The 22,096-nt window shown below is 36.1% G+C and overlaps 1 protein-coding gene and 1 long non-coding RNA gene across 8 annotated transcripts in view; one reads left to right on the plus strand and one right to left on the minus strand.

The window, feature by feature from the left end:
* Positions 1-22,096, minus strand: part of LOC126752951 (uncharacterized) — a 241,550-nt gene that overhangs the window by 100,361 nt on the left and 119,093 nt on the right. For all 5 annotated transcript variants that reach the window (XR_007666070.1, XR_007666067.1, XR_007666069.1 and 2 more), the window contains one exon: positions 18,572-18,651. This is a non-coding gene — a long non-coding RNA (uncharacterized LOC126752951). The remainder of the gene's footprint in view (positions 1-18,571; positions 18,652-22,096) is intronic.
* The window catches only part of LOC126752944 (receptor-type tyrosine-protein phosphatase N2), a 173,062-nt gene that overhangs the window by 77,314 nt on the left and 73,652 nt on the right, over positions 1-22,096 (plus strand). The gene's annotated exons all lie outside the window — the stretch shown is intronic.

A 22,096-nucleotide genomic window follows, 5' to 3' on the forward strand; every position in this document is an offset into this window, starting at 1 on the left:
AATCCATACTGAGTCAAGCAATCACAAACAAACACAGAAATTTAAAATTTAATGGGAAATGTTTATTATCATTCGAAAGAACAATCTTTGACATTTAGTTTTCGAAGATTATGTCTTTCAGATATTGGCCGCGGCAACGTCTTGGATGGTCCATCTGTTGAGTCCAATTTTTGAAGACTCGTTCGAGCATTTCGACTGTTAACTGGCGCATGACACGCGTGATGATTTGCTTCAAGGCCTGAATCAAAGCGAGATGATGTGCATAGATCTTAGACTTTACATATTATCACCAGAAAAAGTCTAACGGTGTGATATCACATGATCTTAGTCAATCAATCGGTACAGAACGTGAAAATATTTGCTCACCGAAGTGTTCTCTCAAATAAATCCATTGATTGATGCGATGTGTGGGAAATGGCGCCGTCTTGATGAACTCAAATGTCGCCGAAATCACGAGCTTCAATTTCAGGCCTCAAATAGTCCATCATAATTTTGAAGAAATATTGACGTGATTCACCAACCCATAAACCACGCCAAACCATTTTCAAGATGAAATGGCAGCTCTTGAATCTCTTCAGATTACTCTCCTCTCCAAATGCGGCAATTTTGCTTGCTTACGTACGCATTGAGCCAGAAATTAGCCTCAAAAACGTCGGATCTTCTTGGAACTTTTCAAGAGCCCATAGAGCGAATCGATGTCGCTTGGGAAGGTCGAGCGGCTTCAGTTCTTGCTCAAGCTGTATTTTGTACGCTTTCAATTCAAGATCTGGACGTATAAGGCGCTAAGTCCTTTCATACGTCAGTCGAGTAGCTGCGAACTGCGCCGAATCGACTCGCCACGGTCTTCGTGTACACTCTCAGCTATGGCTGCCATGTTTTCTTCACTGTGTGTCTTTCTATGATGAAATGCCAAATAATACTGAACAAAAATAACATGACAGCTTGAACCGACTCACGAGTTATCTGTTAAAAATGCTATTGAAAAATGTACCTCTACTTGAATCACCCGTTACATAATGATTAAGAAATTTGAGTGTGCAGGTATTTATATTTTTGCCAAAAGTTATACTTTAATTAAGTTTGCCAAGTACTTTCAAGGTTCATAAAAATATACATATGTATGTATTGTACATATGTATGTACTATATACTATATGTGGCAATATATTTGTATGTGCCTGAGAGCAAAAGTTCAAATTACAGCTTTAATAATAACAAACACACTTTGCTTTTCATGATTTCAATGAAATGCAGCAACTTTACGTTTTTTTTGGTGAAACCGAAATTTTTTCATTAATCATGTCTGCCCGCATGGCCTTTGTGCCACACATGGTTGTAAAGCTGTACAAATTAAAAACAACTGCAAGGAAGTGAAATTTCAACTGCTGCAATGCATCAATTATACAAATGCAAATACAACAACGAATATATAGAACAGATAGTTCGTACAAGCAATGCAGTTGAGCTTTCAAAGCGATTCGCAAACACAGGCATACACGCGCAAGCTTGAGCAAAGGAACGTATAAGCTGACACGTGTGCAGCAAATACATATGCATATAAGTATGTGTGCCCCAGCTCGAGTGTATTTAAAGTAAGCATATTTAAAAATGAATATACCAGGTCATATGTAAATGAAAATATACACATACATATAAACATATATAATATATAAGTAAATATATGCACAACTGTCTGCAGCCTAGTTTCAGACAAACTTTAACTGTACCAACGAACTTGCATATGCATGTGTGGCATATATAATAATATATGTCTACATATACATATGTATGTGCATATGTAAATGCAGTTGAATGCAGTCTGGTGGCCCACAATTGGGGAGCGTTTATAAACTTGTTAAAAGTACATTTGCTGTCATTGCCATTTGCCGTGCCATGTTGCATGTTGCACTTGCTGGTGTTGCTACTCGTATCATTAAGCCACACACAAGCATAGAAACACGCATATGAATACTATACCCCCAATATACTGGCTACTGTGTATGTGTGTGCCCCAAACTGGTGTTCTTGTTTTTTGTAATTTTTATATTGCGAAACTTATTTCCAAACACATATGTACATACATATGTGTATATGAGAATTTGTATGTGTGAATGAGTCTATCTGCCGCACCGATAGCTTTGCATGGCTTTGCCTTTGAACTCATGATTTTCTGGCTTTCATTTGCATATTGCTCTTTCTGCACGTGCCACTGCATTTGAAAGTCATATGTGCCAATCGGGCACCCACAAGTGCAAATGAAAAACTTTCCGAGTTAATTTGGAAATTTTTCATGAATTGCGTAAATTTTTGGCAAAAACTTCCACATTACCATGGAAATAGAGATGCAGTTGTGTATGTGCATAGCTTGGTAATTTTTTGCGTTTAATGTGCTGAGAAGAGAAAAATATTCCTCACAAATTGCTGGTATCAGCAGATTTTCTTGAAATTGCAAAAAAAAATTTTTAAAACAGATGCGTCTTAGTACTCAAAATAATAAATGTGAGGCATTTCTTCGATACCTTTTCAATTTAATAATAACGCAGATTATTTGTTTACTTTTCCAAATCAATCCATTTCTCATTCAGAACTCTTAGCACTCTTATATCAAGTTGATTAGTTCGCAGAAATTTCTTATATTGAATAGCGATCATTTTCAATTTACCGCAAGTTGCAAAAGCATAAAATGTTCGGTTGCAACCGAACTTAGCACTTCCTTAATTGTTTTCTTTGTGATTATTTTTGTCATCATTAATATTATTGTTATTACTCAACATTTCTTAAGTTCAATGAGAAAGTATAATAAAAATATTTGGATATTAGTATGAGTTAGTCCAAAAAAAGTTTCACTGTAAAAAGTTTATCCCTGACTTTTCATAGATCGATACTCTTAAAAAGAATTGATACTTTCAATGATTACGTTAGACTTAAAACAAAAATTAATCACTAATTATACATACCACAAGCAACTTTTCTTTCCCCGCTGAATATACATACATACTTATGTATACACATCTACTCACAAATTAAATTTTAGCAAACATTTTTACACACTTATTAAAACCACGCGCTTTTCTTTTTATTTCATTGGCGATTTATAGCACTTTGGCATACACAACACTCACTTATAACAACACAAAACAGGCACAAAACGCACTGAAATGAACTTGCACAAACATGATCGATATCACCGCTATGAACACAAGCACTTTTGCAGGAATTCACTTTACACCTTTACATTGCTTTTATTTACAGGCACTTTAACACTTGTCATTTTAAATATAAAGCAAATACATATTTTACATTATTTCTTTATAATAACTTTAATAACATTTTAGCACAATTTAATACATTTTTATTATATTTCACTAAACTTCGCAAAACGCCACACGTCACAACAAATTTCGGCACGAACTGATCTCTCTCCTTCTGTTGTTTGCTCAGCCTAACGAAAAGTAACAGCTGCGCGATCTCGTGCGTCGTCAATCGGCAATCGTTATGCAGCATAGCAAAAGGCTATTAACATATGCGCGAATGCTTACATACTTACCAACATAGGAATGTTAGTGTACATATAGGAATGTTAATGCAAATTAAAGCATGTACTACATAAGTATTATTGAGTAGGCAAATAGTGAATAAAGAGAGACGTGTAGTGTTTTTCGTTAAGAAAAGTGTTGTAGTTTGTTCACTTAATGTTTGTTATTTTATCTTGCGTTTCCGATGTGTTTCAATTTACTATGATTTTCTTTTTTTAATCACTAAAAAATGTACGATTCAAATTATTGAAAATTCATAATAAAATTAAATATTATTATTATTAAAATTAATAACTAAAATAATAAGCGATCTTCGTTGCGGCGCTAAAAAAAGCTGCTCCACTCCTGCAGTGATTCCAGCCGTCAGCTTTCTCCGTGGACGAAACATAAAAAAACTATATACTATGAGATAGTACTCTGTAACATATGATCGAAAAAAATTGGAAATTGCCGTTTAAAAAACTTAAATTTTACTCAAAATTTTAGCTGTGTTTTGGTCTGCCAATTTTTTTTTTGATCTTGATTGATGATTTTTATGAAGAACTACTATATACGGAACACACAGAAAAATGTTGTAATAATCGGATCATTTGTCTTCAAGTAATCATTCAAGCAAATTTGAGCCTATAAACTATTTGAAATATTGATTAAAACTAAATGTTGTTATTTTTTTTACAACATACCGAATTATGAAAATTCGATTTTTAAAAATGTTATACTAGATGTTTCTCTTCAAATCTTTATAAATCAAATGCCCAAGTTTTGTTACTTCAGAAAGGTATATACGATATAGACGTTATAATTAATCATAGTGTTTTAACGAAGATTTGGAGATTCCAAAGTAAAAGTTGACCCATTTCGATGTTCCTTACTTAAAAAAAAAAAAAAAAACAAAAACACAAAGAAACTTCAAATTTATAGAGAATGTTTTTTTATCATTCGAAACAACATTCTTTCGCATTTATTTTTTGAAGATTGCCTCTTTCAAATGTTGGCGATGGCTACGTCTCAGATGGTCCATCCGTTGAATCCAATTTTCGATGCCTCGTTCGAGCATTTTGACTGGTGACTGGCGACTGACACATATTATGTTTTACTCCAAAACCTGAATTGGAGCGAGATCCTCACAGGGAAGAGTCTAACAGTGTGATATCAAATGATCTCAGTGGCCAATCGACAGGCCCAAAACATGAACTTATCTGCAACTGAAGTATTCTCTTAATAAATCCCTTGATTGATGCGATGTGTGGGAAGTGACGCAGTCTTGTTGAAACCAAATGTCGCCGAGATCACGAGCTTCAAGTTTCGGCATCAAATAGTCAGTTATCATGGCGTGACAACAGTCTCCATTGGAAATTATGTGCTCGCCGGCATCATTTTTGAAGAAATATGCACCGATGATTCCACCGGCTCATAAACCACACCAAACCTTTGTTGTTTTTGTATGAAATTGCAGCTCCTAAAACTCTTCAGGTTGCTCTTCGCCTCAAATTCGGACAGGACTTTTTGAATCTAGCGCCCACTGGTGGCGCCATATAGATGTCGACTAGTGCGTTAGAATTTGCTTTCTTTATCGATTCTCCAGTGAGAATTTTATGACATTTCATTGATTGGAAGTTTATGGTGATGATTGACTATCCCGTAGCAGAGTGCACGAGTGGTTTCAACGTTTTCAAAGTGGTCGTGAGGACATAAATGACGTTCAACATGTGGGCCAATCAAAATCCATGAATACCGGAAATTCCATCGAAACTGTATGCGAATTCATTAAAACTCAGCCGAAATCATCATTGAAATTCATGGAAATGGAATTGAACAAAAACATCGATTTATCGCATTTTGACCGAACATTTGGGCTTACGAAAGGTGTGTGCACGGTTTGTTCCGCACAAATTGACTGACGACCAAAAATTGCTCAGAATCCAACATTCGAACATCTTGTGACCGATTATTTGACCAAAAATCACATTTTAACCACTAACCACTCCCCGTATTCACTTGATATGGCACCGTGCGACTCTTCCTTTTCGGAAAAACGCATTTGTCCATGAAAGTAAAGCGTTCTGCAGACGTAGAGGCCATTGAAAAGGCTTGCACCGGGTATACTGGCGGCCACACCAGCCAACAAGCTAAAACACTCGTTCGGCATGCTTTTGGACAGTGCAAAAAGCTGTATTGAAGCAGAAGGAGACTATTTGAATAAAATAAATTGATTTTGCCGAAAAAACCATTTGTTCTGTTTTTTTTAAGTCCTGTTTACTTTGGAACGCACTTGTATTTTCTTCACTGTGCTGTACGTGATCTGATCTATTGAAAAAAGTACCTTTACTTGGATCACCCGTTAGGTTTAAGAACTAATCTAGAATCCAGAAGCAACTTTACGTATCACTATCCAATCTTTTCTGTTGGAAAAGCAAGAGAATAACAAAAAAGTTTCTCCACAATATTTTTGAGAAATATCTAAATAATATTACAACAGAAAAATAATTGCATTATTTGAACTCTACAAAGTAAAAAAAAAATCTTATTGCTAACTTGCACATTTTCGATTACAATTTGAATTGGATATCAAATTTCGAATATGACCAAAAGCTATGAAAATATGTCCAAATTGACGAGCATTTTTCGGCAAAAAAATTAACATATGAATTTTCAATGCCAGTTTGAGGCAGTTGCATACATGACTACGCTGCAACATGCATGTATAAAAAAAGTTGCAATGCTAGGTTTATTGAACACCCTGTGGGCAAGTGGCAATATGTAGGGACATACACATGTATATGTATGTATGTAAATGTATAAACATGTGTGCGTGTTGGCAGCAGACAACATTTGTATCAATTTCAGATTCATTTCCTACTTCACAGACACACATGCAAACTCACACGTGCATATGGATATTGATAAATGTATGCAAGTGTGTGTGTATGTATATATAAGCATTTAGTTGCAAATATATTCAAGCGCTGCATGAGCAATGCACCCGAGGCGTTTTGCAATTTACACCGACACAAAACTGTTGCCTTCCGCTGGGCACAGTGACAATGTGACAACAGCCAACACATGTGCATTTATTTGCAATTGTATGTGCAATACTTGCAACAGATATGTGCCGCTAAATGGGGCACCAAGTATGCTATAGTGTACCAACTAACAAACGGATATCCTGTTGACGGTTAAACAGGCTATATTTAAGTATATATATATATATGCCACATATGGTACATAGCACACACATAAGTATATACCTAAGTATTGGTGTGAGCGCACACACAAATACTTGTTTCTGCCAGGAAGCGCCGCGCTGTTTGCTACAAGCGAGCAATTTTTCTATAATTTCGCATTTTTCCTAACGGTTTGTAGTATATATTCACCAACACATGTGTATCGATTTCAAAATGATAGTTATTTCTAGGCGCTGTTTTTGTAAGCATACACTTAGGCGCTTCCAAAGCGCGTGTGTTGAATCAATAAATCCCAGGTTTACTGTCGACGCAGTTTAACTGCAACAACACAGCAGCTGACGGACAGCGCTGACAGTTGATAGCGGCAACATGCTGCACATACACATATACATAAATATGTTTTTATACCCTACACAGAGTATATTGCCAAGAAATTAGTAACAACCGGAAATAAAAGTCGGAAGCCCTACAAAGTATACTCAGAATCCTCAGTTTTTGAGATATTGATCTAAAATTTTGCACACGTTCTTTCCGCTCCAAGAAGCCTCTCATATATCGGAACCGCTGATATAGGATCACTATAACATAGAGCTGCCATACAAACTGCCGGATAAAAATCAAGAGCTTGTATGGAAAACTTTTTTATTTGACAGGATATCTCAACGAAATTTGGTTTGCATTATTTTCCGATGCAGTTCTACAATTTCTCAAGAAATTATTCAGATCGGACCACTATAGCGTATAGCTGCCATACAAAGTGACAAATAAAAATCAAGTCCTTGTATGGAAAACTTTTTTATTTGACACGATATCTTAACGAAATTTGGTTTGCATTATTTTCCGATACAGTTCTACAATTTCTAAAGAAATTATTCAGATCGGACCACTATAGCGTATAGCTGCCATACAAAGTGACAAATAAAAATCAAGAGCTTGTATGGAAAACTTTTTTATTTAACAGGATATCTTAACGAAATTTGGTTTGCATTATTTTCCGATGCAGTTCTACAATATCTCAAGAAATTATTCAGATCGGACCACTATAGCGTATAGCTGCCATACAAAGTGACAAATAAAAATCAAGAGCTTGTATGGAAAACTTTTTTATTTAACAGGATATCTTAACGAAATTTGGTTTGCATTATTTTCCGATGCAGTTCTACAATTTCTCAAGAAATTATTCAGATCGGACTTCTATAGCGTATAGCTGCCATACAAAGTGACAAAAAAAAATCAAGTCCTTGTATGGACAACTTTTCTATTTGATAGGATATCTAAACGAAATATGGTGTGCATTATTTTCCGACATAGTTCTACAATCTCCGAAGAAATTCTTCAGATCGGACCACTATAACCTACAGCTGCCATACAAACTAACCAAACAAAATCATAATAAAAGCCTTTTTATACCCTTTTATCCAATAAGAATCCCAACTGTGTAGGGTACGAGTATTATAGCTTCAGTGCAGCCGTGGTTAGTGTTTTTTCTTATTTCAAATTGTTTTTCTATTGCCTACTGTTTTTGTCGGCTTTCTTTTTCGCTGCTGTTTCATTTTTGCTCTTCTCCGGAACTTATTCCGCCCACTCGAATGGGAATTAAAAACAAAAAAAAACAAAAAAAATAACACATTCAACTGCATAACGGCAATGCAGCTCACTAGCGCACACACGCATCCGCCTGCACGTCACTTGCACATTTTCCCGCACGTTTGGCAAATTTCACACGAAAACAGCAACGTTTCATTGCCAACGCGTCGCTGCCATAGCAACTGTTGCTTGATACGGAAGCCCGCTCTTGTTCGGCTCGCTGAATGTTGCATTGGTTTTGGCAGCTTTGCGCGCATAACGCGCTTGCACACGCTTAGTTGCATTTCCATGACAACCATGACGCAGTGGCACAAAGGCGATGCAAGAGATTATGCGCTCGCGTACACACACACGCACACATTTTGCTATGCTCGAACTGCAGGTAAGCACCCAGCTAGGAAATATTGGCAATAAAATCCATCTAAGAGTAGGCTACAGGTCTGTTTTAAAGTCAAATGCACGAATATAGGTTAGATAACAACGGAATATAGGATGCCACAATATGCTAATTGTTGGTGTAGTCTAAATTTTACTTATTTTCTGGGTAGAGATTATACTAGAAGTTCTCTCATCAAGCCTCAAGCATCAGTTTCCACTCAAAGAGCCGCAATTTAAATAAAAAGGTTAGGTTGGTTAATCTGTCAGGCCAATAAGGACCAATTTTGGTCCTTTTCGATACCAGATGGAGTTCAGTTGCTAGGTCCAAGAGAAGTAGTCATTCTTTAGGATACCTGAACTTGACGCGAATTCTCAACAGATTCTGTGGCCTCACTATCGATACCTCCTCCAGTGTATCATACTGTGGGGACCCCAAAATGCTTACAGCGTAGTCTTGGCAATGCAGGACAGGTGCACAAGAGATGCTCCATTGTTTCTCTGGTTCCTGTAGTCTCCTCGATCTGTCAGCCTCATCGTGCCGGCGTGTGTCGCCACAAAACAGTGGCCAGTTAGGAATTTTGTGTACTTCGGATCTACCGCTTTTGCGGTTGCACCCAGGTAGCTCGTTCCATCGGGTTGACTAAAAAAACTTTGCGGTAGAATACAATGGTCTGAGATCAACGCGAGAGCATAAATTATACTCATATTCGGCACCTGTCTATTAACTCAGTGTTCCTCGGATCTAGATAGACTGTGTTCAGACGTGGAAGCTTTTTCAGCTATTCAGTTCATTACAGAGAACTTTGGGAGTTATCCATCGTATTTTGAAGATCAGCGCAAGAGGATGAATTATACTCATATTCGGCACTCGCTCATTAATTGAGTGATTCTTGGATCTGGGTAGACTGTGTTCAAACATGGAAGCTTTTTTAGCTTTTCAGCTCGACATTAGTAATTTCCTGCATTTTTCATTACATTTAGGATGCAAAACACTTCAGATCTTTCTTCTTATGTTATTCTAAATGAACAGGAACACAAAGCGTGTCGCCTGAGCACGAGTAACCCGGTATACAAACTTTGAGTTCCACAAAGAAAGTTGCCGTGTTTAAACATAAACATAATAAGGGTTATTTTGGGTTGAATATTTCTATTTTTCAATCAATTCTCCCACAAGTTAAAATCTGGGCAGACTTATTGCTTGCTGTAGGCTGAACTTCAGCCCATATTCTTCGCCTGTTCCGTAAAGCGCATGAAATCGGAAGATTAGAATTCCTTAAAAATACCAAATATTCTTATGAGAAACTTTTATCCCGAGAAATGTGTAAATCATATTAAAAATTTCTCAGAAAATTAAGCTTGTTGAAACAATAACAAACCCTTGCTCTCTTGACTTTGACTAAAAATGAGACTTTTGATTTCGATTTTGCATTTCAACCGAACTGCAACGCGCTCCCAACTGGGCACACAAAAAAGATTACACAATTACATAATCACGGCACGTTTTTCAATGTGAATCCAGCGTTTACCAAGTGCTACAAACAGTCAGGCAATTACACGTGTTTAACCGACGTACACTAACACATACACCTGCTGGTCTGTAAGTGCATATATATATATGAATACCAATAAGCTTGCTTTGCACATACTTATATTTGAAGTGCACGAAGCATGCCATACTAAATGTGAATCCCATAAATGTGGCTCAAAATGATTTCACACACACACACGCGCAGAGTTTTATATACACACATACAAAGCAGCATGTATGGACTGACATATATGTTTAAGTTTACACACATTCTCTTTTAAGCCTGCATATGTATGTTTCATTGCATTGGCATAACAATAACAACAACAACAGGCTTTGGACATCCATATGTGTTTTTGCTAAGTGCCGATTTTCATGCAAACGCTCGCAAGCAAACGCAACTCTAATGCGAACTTAACACTAATTAAGTGGATGCTCCGTAAGCCGGGTGGTAGAAGCGTAAATGCAGGCTTTCACTTGAGAACGATTCCTCGTAGGATTATTTAATTGCCAATTTAGATGAAATTATGGGATTAAACAAAAATTAGTTTCATGAGATAAAATCACGTGCATTTGAAATCAGCTGTTGGAGGCCAGTGCAGATGCCTTTGAAAATGATAGAAAGTGAAAAATCATACCAGGTTGAAAGATAAAATAACAGAAATTAATGGCAAAATAATTTACAGGCTACCTGAGGTCAGGAAGAGGTAGAAGATGGGGTTGGTTGAATTATTAAAAGGTTAAAAACGTTTTATCCCGATTCACGGTTATTTGGAAATATTTTAAAAAATATCTACTACTATGAGCAAAAATTAGTAAGACTTTGCTCATAACTTTAAAATTCTTAATTTATTCTTCAAAATCTACTAATGTGATCAAATTGAAAGGTGAATTTTGTCCATTTCATCTCCTTCAAAGTAATCCCCTTACGCTGCAATACACTTATGCCAACGAAATTTCCAGTCATCATAGCACTTGGAAAAATTCTCCGTCGTGATGGCACCAGAGCCTTCTTCGACTCAGCTTTTATATCCTCAATTGAGTCAAAACGGTGTCCTCGGAGTGATCATATGAATTTGCTGAATAGTAAACAATAGTTACACGAAGCTAAATCAGGCGAATGCGGTGGTTGAGACACGATATTGGTTCAAAATTTGGCGAAAAACTCACGAATAATCAGAGCTCCGACGGTATATTACCGTGGTGGGATGCCCAAGAGTTGTCGGCCCATAAATCCGACCTCTTTTTACGTATAGCTTAGCGCAAACGATTCATAACACTCAAATAGTATTCCTTAATGACAGCTTAGCCGGTCGGAAGGAATTCGGAGTGCACCACACCTCGTTAATCGAAGAAAACGGCCGAGATAACCTTGATTTTTGACTTAATACGATGTGTTTTTCAATCTCGGCTCATCTTTGCCACGAATTCGGCCGATTGATAGACTGTTTTCGGTTCGTAAGCATAGATCCAAGACTCATCGCCAACAATATGTCAATAAGTTTCATAACGTGTAGTCAGAAAGCAATGTTTCACAGACGTTAACGCGACGCCGTTCTTCGAAAAACTTTCGTTCGTTCGTGATCTTTCGTTAGAAAAGTTTTCGTACATATAGTTCAGTACTCGGAAGGTGCTTAAATATGTCATTCCAGAGACGAATTTTACTTGTATATCTCAAACTTTTCCATTTGACGAAAAGCATATGAAAAAAGCGGCTCAAAGTCGAAGGAAGCAATATTATACCTGCAGTAGAACCAAGGCAAACATGATACTTTTAGTCAACTCAACATTTTAGGCATCTAGATTGAACACTGTAACCACTTTGGGTACAACGCTGTAATTAACTAACATAAAAAATCCAGACTAGATAAAATTCCATATCTCCGGTAAAAGTGGACTTATTCGAAATCGACCTCATTTTCACCAAGTAGAGACGAGTTATCCAAAACAATGAACATAAGAAGTTCCAACACATAAACAGACCTAACAACTATAATACCAAAGATCGCCAAGAAAAAATTATCTTTATCCGATACGTACATTTATATTTTGTCCTAAGAAAAGGTAATACAAGCGATTTGAGATCTGATTGGTCAACCAAAATTAATTTAGTCAAATTGTTAATCGAAAAAAACTTATGAACTTATAAGTATTGTATTCTAATAGGTGAATAGGTTTAGGAGTAGAAGGTAATGGAAAGATAAACAAGTTGACCCCCGGATCGCTAATACTGAGTCTATTAGATAATTTTGAAACCTTGAATATTACGCAAAACTAATCAGCTTCATAAAAGCGTTGGAGAAGAGCAAACTAAAAACTTCGGAACGAAAATCTCAAAATCTATGCACTCTGATGACTTTTTCTGTGAAAGAATTGTCTTTGAGCTGGTATATTTATTCACTTAACTCTACCGTTAGTATTTATCCAATTGCCGCATGCAAAGCAAATATTCAATGAAATAAATGAAATTAAATTAAATGAAATGCTGCAACAATAGAAGCCAACAACACGTGTCGGATGCTTTGCTGCTAATAGATAAACTGAAAATTTAATTAAAAGGCAACCGCAATACTGCAGAAACCATAATAAACACAATAATAATGCAATGCTCACACAAAACAAAAACAAAATAAAATAAAAAAATACAACGAAAAACTGTGTGGAAGCAATGCGAGAAGCCAATGTGAGAAATATATGCACTTGCAATTACTAAATGCAATTTATTTTCCTTTGTGATTTTCAAGCATTGTTTGTTTGTATTGTAGCGCTGACACAATCGCGGCAAATTCTACAATGCCAACGGTGGATTTTCATACGCTTTTATTATTTAAATATTTTAAAGGTGTTTCGGGAGAAGCTTTGCAGAAATGCATGCATTTGGAGAGAGATTTCATTTAAATATCACAGCGTTAGAGCAACAACAAAACACATACTTGGGAAAAATGGCTTTAAAAGCTTTGCAAGGCACGAGTGGTGAGGATAGTCGAAAGAACGGTGCTAGTTTTTAGAGCTAACATACTTATATAATAGAAAAGTAGCAATTCTTGAGCTTCTACGGAAGCTATTCTGCACAGTACCCAGTCAATAGGTGTTGATCTGGCTATACAACGTTGAATCAGAAGCCTTTTGACAGTCCAGAATTGGGCATCGCAAGCCTGTCTGGGGTTGAACTCGGTAAAAAGGGATCTACTTGTGTTCATAAGAAAGCACAAAATTCCTCTATATAGGTTCCCTTCGATCAATGGAATACAATTCTCACTCAAGGATCGCACCAAGTACCTTGAGGTAGTCTCGGACAGCAAAGTGCTGTGGAGGCATAACGTGTAAGAAAGAGTGGGGAAAGGTAACAATGTTTGGTATGCGTATAGGCAGATGCTCGGCATGGGGCTTCCTTCTTCTCTCATACACTGGTGCTACACAGCTATTGCAAGATCAATTCTGCTCTACGGTGCAGTAGTATGGTGTACAGGCATACGAAAATCCACCTACCATAAAGCAATGAAAAGGGTTCAGAGACTCGCTGACCTGTGCATAACAGGAGCTTTCATAATAACTCCACCTGCGGCTCTTAAACTGGTGCTAAACCTGCCATCTATAGACCTCTTCGGTGAAAACGTGAAAACTGCACAGCAAAATAGGCATATGACTACTGGCTGCAGAGGAATTTACATAAAGAACATTCGGGGATAACTCGGTGGGTAATGGTGACTGGGCAATCACCGGGGGGGAAAGAAAGTTCAAAGGCGGCAGTGGATAGTGTTGTCAGAAGCAAGCAACTTCACTTCTTCTGAGTGCCAGGCCGCAAAGGCATCGGGGCAATGAAATAGTGGACGAGATTGCTAAGGATGATGTACTGTTAACATCCGAAAACGTAATCAACATTGGGAAACCCATTTTGTTTGTCACGAGCAAGTGTTTTTGATTTGTACAAATTATTCAAAGAGGCTCGAGAACACGTTGACGACAAATCACAGCTAGAACGGCCACCAACATGAACTGATGATCAAAATATCAACAAAACAAAGGAATTGATGCTTGAGAATCGGTGATTACCACTCAAAGCTCTCACTAGCATCGTTGGAATATCGGAAGAATCAATGAAAACCATTTGGGTCTAAGAAAAGTGAAAGCATGAGTGCTTCCAAAAAACAGTGTCGCGTAAACGTCTGTGAAACAATGCTTTCCGACTAACAGATCATCAATCGTCCGAATATCGAGGCAAAGATGTGCCGAAAAGCCACGTTAGAGCAGGTCAAAAATCAAAAATCAAGTTATGTTGACAGTTTTCTTATCGAAGTTTCGAATTTTCGGCCAAGCAAAAAGAATAATATTTGTCAACAAAAAGAGGTATCATTTGGACCGTTTTTTTTTACACCACGATAATGCACGTCGTTACTGCATTGATTCTTCGTGAGTTTTTCGCCAAATTTTCAAGCAATATCGTGCCGTAGCCACCTCATTCACCGCATTTAACTCCGTGTGACTTCTGGCTATTTAGCAAACTTAGGCGACTGCTTCGGAGAAACCATTTTGAGTCAATTGAAGAAATTAAACGTGAATCGCGCATTGAAGACTATTCCGGCAATTTACTCTAACAAATATTTCGGGGATTGAAAAAAAATTGGCACAAGTGTAGTCTTGGAGTCAAGAAGGGGGATGACATAAATTTTGAAGAAGAAATTAAGAATTTAAATATTAAGAACAAAGTCTTACTATTTTTTGCCTATTACTAATTAATATCGGAAAAAGGTCCGTTCACTTAAAAAACGTAAAGCAATTATATCAACCAAAATCGTGAGATTGGACTTCTAGAACAATGTCGACAAAATGATCCGAGGCTTTATTCCTGTTGCATTTTATACAACAAAGCTTTGACATCACTAACTTTATATCAAATGAAATTCACGATATTAAGATAAAAGTGCTCTATCTCCTTCTGACTATTTCTCATTTTTGGTACTCTTCCTTGAGAATTTCTTTTAATAGTTCATAAAACTTATATAGCCTAGACTAGCTATGACCGAGAGTTCTGTGGTGAGAGGAATTCAGCACTAGTCTAATTCGAATTGTCCACCTGTCAAGGCCTTCTTCAACTGGTCAACGCTGTTAAAAAACAGATTGCCACTTAGTTTACTAGGAGTTTTAGTTGGCTGGGTGATTAAAGTTTTTTTGTGAAGAAATTTACTTTCTTTCTTGCCTACAAATTTCCTAATTTAAGGTTGCTTAAGTTTTTTTCCTTTTCTTTCTTTGATATAATTGTTAAATTTGACCAAGAATTCCATTGAGCCAGGATTCAACAGAGTCCAGCACATGGATAAATCTGCTGTGCTATCTCACCGGCGGTGAAAAAAAGAGAAAGACGCCTGGCGTGCTGAGGGTATTAGTTTCTTGCGCGTTTTTTAGTGAGAAGTTTTCAGATTTCTGAAGTTAAGTTTATTTCAATTCTTTACTAAAAAAAAAGCTGTCACAATTCAAAGTAATTCCTTTGCAAGTTACTAACCAAAATTCTTAGTAAAATCAAAATCCAAAATTCTTGCTAAAGCTGAAAGTAAGATATTTTAAGAGAATTGCAGCTCCAGCACAACGGTTCAAGTTCAAAATATGAAGATTGACACCCCTTTCCTCAATTTTTCCTTTTCTCCACATTTAAGCCACAAAAGTTTCCCACGAGTTCTCTACTAAAAGAGAATTTATCTGACTTAAATAATATTTCATAATTTTCTTTTATACCAAAAATTTTTCAAATATAAGAGAGAGAAAGTGAGAAATAGAAAAAAAAGTATTGAAAGTAACAATTTTCCTTGAGTTAACAAAAGTCTACAAGTTTCGGCTGCGTTGATACTTTGCGTGAGTGTCAGCTAACTTCTTCTGCTTGCGTTTAAAGCGCAACAACAATGTTTAAACTACATAAATAACAGCAGCAAGTACTTGCGGCTTGAAATCTATACCTAAAGCAATAACACTAACAAAAATATCAATCGCAGCCTTCCTACACCACTCCCCAACGTGCTCAAAGTATTGTCAACTTTTTCTTCACCACAAATATAATCACTTCACAACCACGGCTCGGTAGCTGCCGCTAAAAATATGATATGACGAAGTTGATGCCACAGCGTTGAGTTAAAACCAAATACTTTGCCATCAAAAATATTTCGTGAGAATTTCTCATAAAAATGTGCGCATAACCGCTACTCATCAGCAGGCATAAGCAGCAGTGTGGCAGGCAACACAAGCGTGTGGCATGCAGCTAGCTGCTTAAGTAGAGCTGCTGACTCGGTTTCGTAACGGAAAATGTGTAGTGAATTTTTGGCGAAAATTATGCGTTATTAATTTCAGCGCTTACGCTTACAAATTCTTTGAATACTCCTTGTTGGGTTTTCAGCTGCAAGCCGAAAAAGCGGAAATTAATTTCTGCAACATTTCGACATTGCGCGAGTGGCATGGCAGCGTGACAGCTATTTACATTTACGCACGTATGTATATATGTATGAATATGTGTACATAAGCAAGCAGGTGAGCGCCGTTGCGGTTCAACATGTTACTCATACGCCACGCACAACTGGCATTTTCATATTAATATGGATGAGCTCATAATGCTATGTATGTGTATGTGTGTATTGGGGGATAGCAAGTTTGACTTGCGGTTACAATTTGACGCTCATTAATAATTTATACTATAATTCGGCGTTGGTGGTAATTGCTTATGCGTGCGTGTTGTTGTTGCGTGGTTGTTTTGCGCAGCTGCGGTTATGTTAACTGCGTTAATAACCCTTTGGCGCAGCCTATGCCAATGTGGTAGCTTATGGCTGTGCGTGTTTGCGCATGTAATTTGGTGTGGCAAATTGATTTTCTACAACAAGAGCTTGCTTCTGAGTTGAGCACTTTGTACAAATAAGTCACAAATGTGTCGCTGTCGCAAATTAACCGCAGAAATCACACTTGGTGTTTCTTGGAATAACAAATTCGTTAAATTTAATACATATATGTAATTTACACAATTTTGCTAAGATTCTAGTAAGTCGATTTTATGACAACTTGTTCATTGGTATTTGAAATTTTACAGATATTTTGAAGATAGAGCGATTTGCCAAATGGCTCATACACTAACCGACATATTCAGTATAAGTTTGACAGAAAAACGAAAATCATTTTATGTAATATTTTGTCAATAGATGTCGTATATCTCTAGTCAAAGGTGCGAAAATTTAACCAAAAAAATTAAATTTTCGCTGTTCAAAAATGAGTTAATGAAGAAATCATATTTTGAAATTTTTGATGGAAAATGCGTTTTGTGAGTTTACGGAGACGATGTTGTATCATCTTCAGTGCTACTTCGTTCTGGAAATTTTGATATGAACGATGTGGTCAACATAAGTTTGAAAAAGTCGATGAAATTATGAAAAAGATTGTCCAGACCGTCAAATAAGCAGCTATGACATCGCTAAGGAACTTAACATTAATCATCAAATGGTCTTGAATTATTTAAAAAAGGCTGGCTACAAAAAGCAGCTCAATTTTAGGTTACCACATGAATTGTATATGAAAAATTTAATGGACCGAATTGATATCTGCGATTCTTTGCTGAAACGAAATGAAATCGAACCATTTCTGAAGCGAATGGAAACAGGAGACGAAAAGTGGATCAAATACGGCAATAATGTTTGAAAAAGATCATGGTCCAAGCGTGGTGAAGCTCAACAAATGGTCGCAAAGAAAGGATTGACGACTCGAAAGGTTATCCTGAGTGTTTGGTGAGATTGGAAAGGAATCGTCCACTATAAGCTGCTCCAGCCTAGTGGAACGATTGATTCTACATTTTACTGTCAACAACTGATGAGTTTGAAGCAAACAAACGAAAAAAATGGCTAGAACTGATTAACAGAAAGGACTTTGTCTTCCATCAGGACAACGTTAGACCCCACACATCTTTGATGACTCGGCAAAAACTCCGAGAGCTTGGCTGGGAAGATTTGATGCATACACCGTATAACCTTGACCTCGCGCCATCGGACTACTATTTGTTTCAGTCAATGTAGAAGCTCTTTAATGGAGTAAAGTTGGCTTCAAAAGAAGCCTGTGAAAATTACTTGACGCAGTTTTTCGCCAAGGAACCAAGAATGTTTTACACTAATGGAATAATGTCTCTAGGGTAAAAATGGCAAAAAGTGTTCGACCAAAATGGTACATATTTGGTTCATTAAAGTTCATTATAAATATAAAAAACCACAAGTTGAAGTTGAATAACTTGAATATGTTGATTAGAAATACGAAAAGACTTTTTCGACTACTCTCTAGTAATAGCATATAAGGTATATAATATATATATAAAATGTTTTTACATCAGATCAGCGCACTTACCTAAGCTTTCGAACTTTATTCGTTTCATTCCCAAGAAAACACTTTTCACACATTCACAATTTAAACACTAAAACACAAATCTGAAAAAAAAACCAAAATTACAAGATAGAAGAATTAGAAAGGATAATTAAATAGAGATGTATATTGAAACAAGTAAGAAAGGGCTAAGGCCGTGTGCCACCGAACATCTTATACTTTTGCTAATTGGAATCAAACAAATTCGACATAAGATTTGTAAGAAAAATGAAAATCATATATCATATCATAGATCGTATCATAGTATATGGAAGTTTGGCAGTATCAACTTGATTTTATCTGTTATCTATTATCATGCCACATACTAAAATACTCATATGTTCCCTGGGTTTCATTAAGGAAGCTCATATACAATCACCAATAATATGGAGCAAAGTCAGTCGGATTTTTGAAAAAAAGTCGGGTATTTATTATATGAGGACTAGGTCAAGTTTTCGCACAATTTTATCTATTTTAGGCACAAAGATATACAGTTATGAGAAAAACACGACACACAACAAGAAAAGTTGTTTTCTATAATATTTATTTGATATCGTAAGAGTTTGAAGCCATGAACTTTCGGGTGGCGATTAACCATTTTAGCCATACCTCACACTAAATCTACTTTCGGGTTTGTGTCATAACTTACAGTTGCACTGTTCAAAATTACAGTACTCAAAAAATCTGAGGAAAAACTTTGGACTGATGTATTAGGAGTTCTGTGGAGCATATAAAGTGTCCAGATTACGTATTTGCGTTCAAAAATTTTCCATCACGTACAGCAATTTTTGTTATTTTAGTAAATGGTGGTGATATGACCCCTACAACCCTTGACTAAAACCCACAAAATCCTACGTGTTATCATTTTCGGTTTTAGGAAACCCAAAAGTAGCAAGAAATAGCCTCCACGATCAGAGTCGCAAAATGACTGTAAACTAGTGTTAGCCTTATACTTTATGGTTGAAGTGCTGAAGACTATATTTCAGTATGAAACTTAGAAAGTTTCACTTGAAAATAATTAAGTGTTTGCTTTGAAATTGTCAAAGGAAAACCGATCTAAAATTCACAAGAACAATATTTAACCAAATATTATTGATAAAGACATTTTTGAATCATATCTAAGCATTATTCAAAATTTCAGAAATCTATAGCTGCCAAGTTTAGCTACTGCATGACCTGTATGAAATACTGCAGTTTGGGAAAATTATCGATAAGTTCGTTAATAGGTGTTGCTTGTAGTATTCTAGTTACGTATTTCTATAAGCAAATAAGTTTTGAATTGCATTACAATGTTGTCAACAAATTAAAGAAGAGTTTACTTTGTAATAAGCGATTACTTTTTATTTGAATTCAATTATAAATCGATATATTTATCGATAAATTATAAATCGATATATTTTATTTTCTATAATCTTATATTTATCGATAAATATATTAACTTCGATAATTATCTATTAGAAATGGATATATTTCGATAAAATATTTATCGATTACAGAATCAAAAACATTTATTTTTCCAATAAACGTTGCTCTTTTTGTATTCTATTATAAATCGATAATTTTCGACAAACCGACATTTATCGATACATAATTAACTTCGATAACTAACGAAAAAAAACTAAATAAAATAGTTTAGTTTCTAATAAACAATTACTTTTTTTTTGATTCTATAATAAATCGATATTTTTAGATAAACCGATATTTATCGAAAATAAAATAATTCGATAATTATCGCAAAAACATAATAGGGTTTCTAATAAAATATTACTTTTTATTTTGGTGTATTATAAAGCGATATATTTCGATAAACACATATTTATCGATAAATAATTCACTTCGATAAATATCAAATTAACCTAATAAAATAGTTAAGTTCCTAACAAACGATTACTTTTTATTTACATTCTATTATAAATTGTTGTATTTCTATAAACCGACATTTATCGATAAAAAATTAGTTTCTATAATTGTTGAAAAACCTAATCGAATAGTTTAGTTTTTAATAAAAGACTATTTTGTATTTGGTTTCTATTATTTATCGATATATTTCGATAAATCAATATTTATCGATACATAATTCACTTCGATAACTAACGAAAAAAAACTAAATATAATAGTTTAGTTTCTAATAAACGATTACTTATATTTTTGATTCTATAAGAAACCGATATTTTTAGATAAACCGATATTTATCGATAAATAATTAAGTTCAATACTTATCGAAGAAACCTTATACTCGTATAATACACGTTTCAATTAAATTTTGAACCCTTTAACTGATGCAATTTTCATAATGAACACTTCATCTGCAATGAACTATCTAGCTGCATCTCACTACATTATCGCGCACAACTGCGTCGCGTTGACAAATATGATATAAGAGCATAAGCACTCACGTCGCTTGCACAATAAACAAATTCAATTATCCCTGCAAATAATTACTGGCAATGGCAAAATGGATTAAGTGCATTAAGTGAACTTAAGACTGATTGATTTTAATGTCTTCGCGCAAACGCCATAAATATTTATGTAATTTCACGTGACGTGCAAAAAGCCAACCAACTAACGGTAAAGCTAAAGCTGCAAGCAATTGCAAGCGCATAACTTATTCTGCAATGCTTGAGAGCTGTAAAGCGCACACAAACACAAAAGCATGTATTGTATGGCAGCCGGTGTGCGCCCAAGTGTATGCTACACATCGAATGCAATCAATTATAATCCAATGCTTAGAAATGCATTAACGAAAATTGCAGCGATTATCGGGCGAAACGGTATACAGAAGTATACAAGTATATGTATATATATATATATATATATATATATATGTGTGTGTGATGTGAGTAGCATGTGAAGCGATAAGCAACATGACAAGCAATGGCCTTCACTAGACTTTCGAGCGGAGCGAGTAGGGGACGCAAATAGTTTCTTACAAAAAGCAGGAGGATATACAAAAATAAAAAAAGTGTACAAGCCAGCACATGCAGTTTACAGTTCTCCTGTTGCACAATTTAGGGCACCTTTGGCGCATTTCAGGTGCAAATGGTGAAAATGAAAAATAAATAAAAGAAATTGCCGAACATTTTTTTGCGCACCTGAGTTGCTGAGCCGCCTTTGTGCCACAAATGTTTGCCTAGCTGTAGCGTTGAGTATGCGCTTTTATATTTGCTTGCCTGCCACAGCGCAACACTTGATGGAATTTTGAGTTTGTCGTGTTGTTGTTGTGTTTTTATTTCGCTTCTGCTTTTTTTTTGCTTCGCTTTTGATACTCCCAAATGTAATCGCAAACATTTGTGCCCATTTTGTGCAGTTAAGTGCAGCGAAGCGTCCGAGTGCGGACAGCGCAAAGGCGGCGTTGGCGCGCGTATGTGTGCACAACTGGCAGCTGGTAGTTGCCACTTTGGCACCTGGACGTGCCGCAGCCGCGCCAGCTGGCCGGGTTGAGTATGCTTGAGTAAATTTGTACAGCGGCACAGTGGGTTTTCAGGACGCGCAAGCGGTCATGCAAACTCC

This window comes from Bactrocera neohumeralis, chromosome 3 (assembly GCF_024586455.1).
Source record: "Bactrocera neohumeralis isolate Rockhampton chromosome 3, APGP_CSIRO_Bneo_wtdbg2-racon-allhic-juicebox.fasta_v2, whole genome shotgun sequence".
NCBI lineage: Eukaryota > Metazoa > Arthropoda > Insecta > Diptera > Tephritidae > Bactrocera > Bactrocera neohumeralis.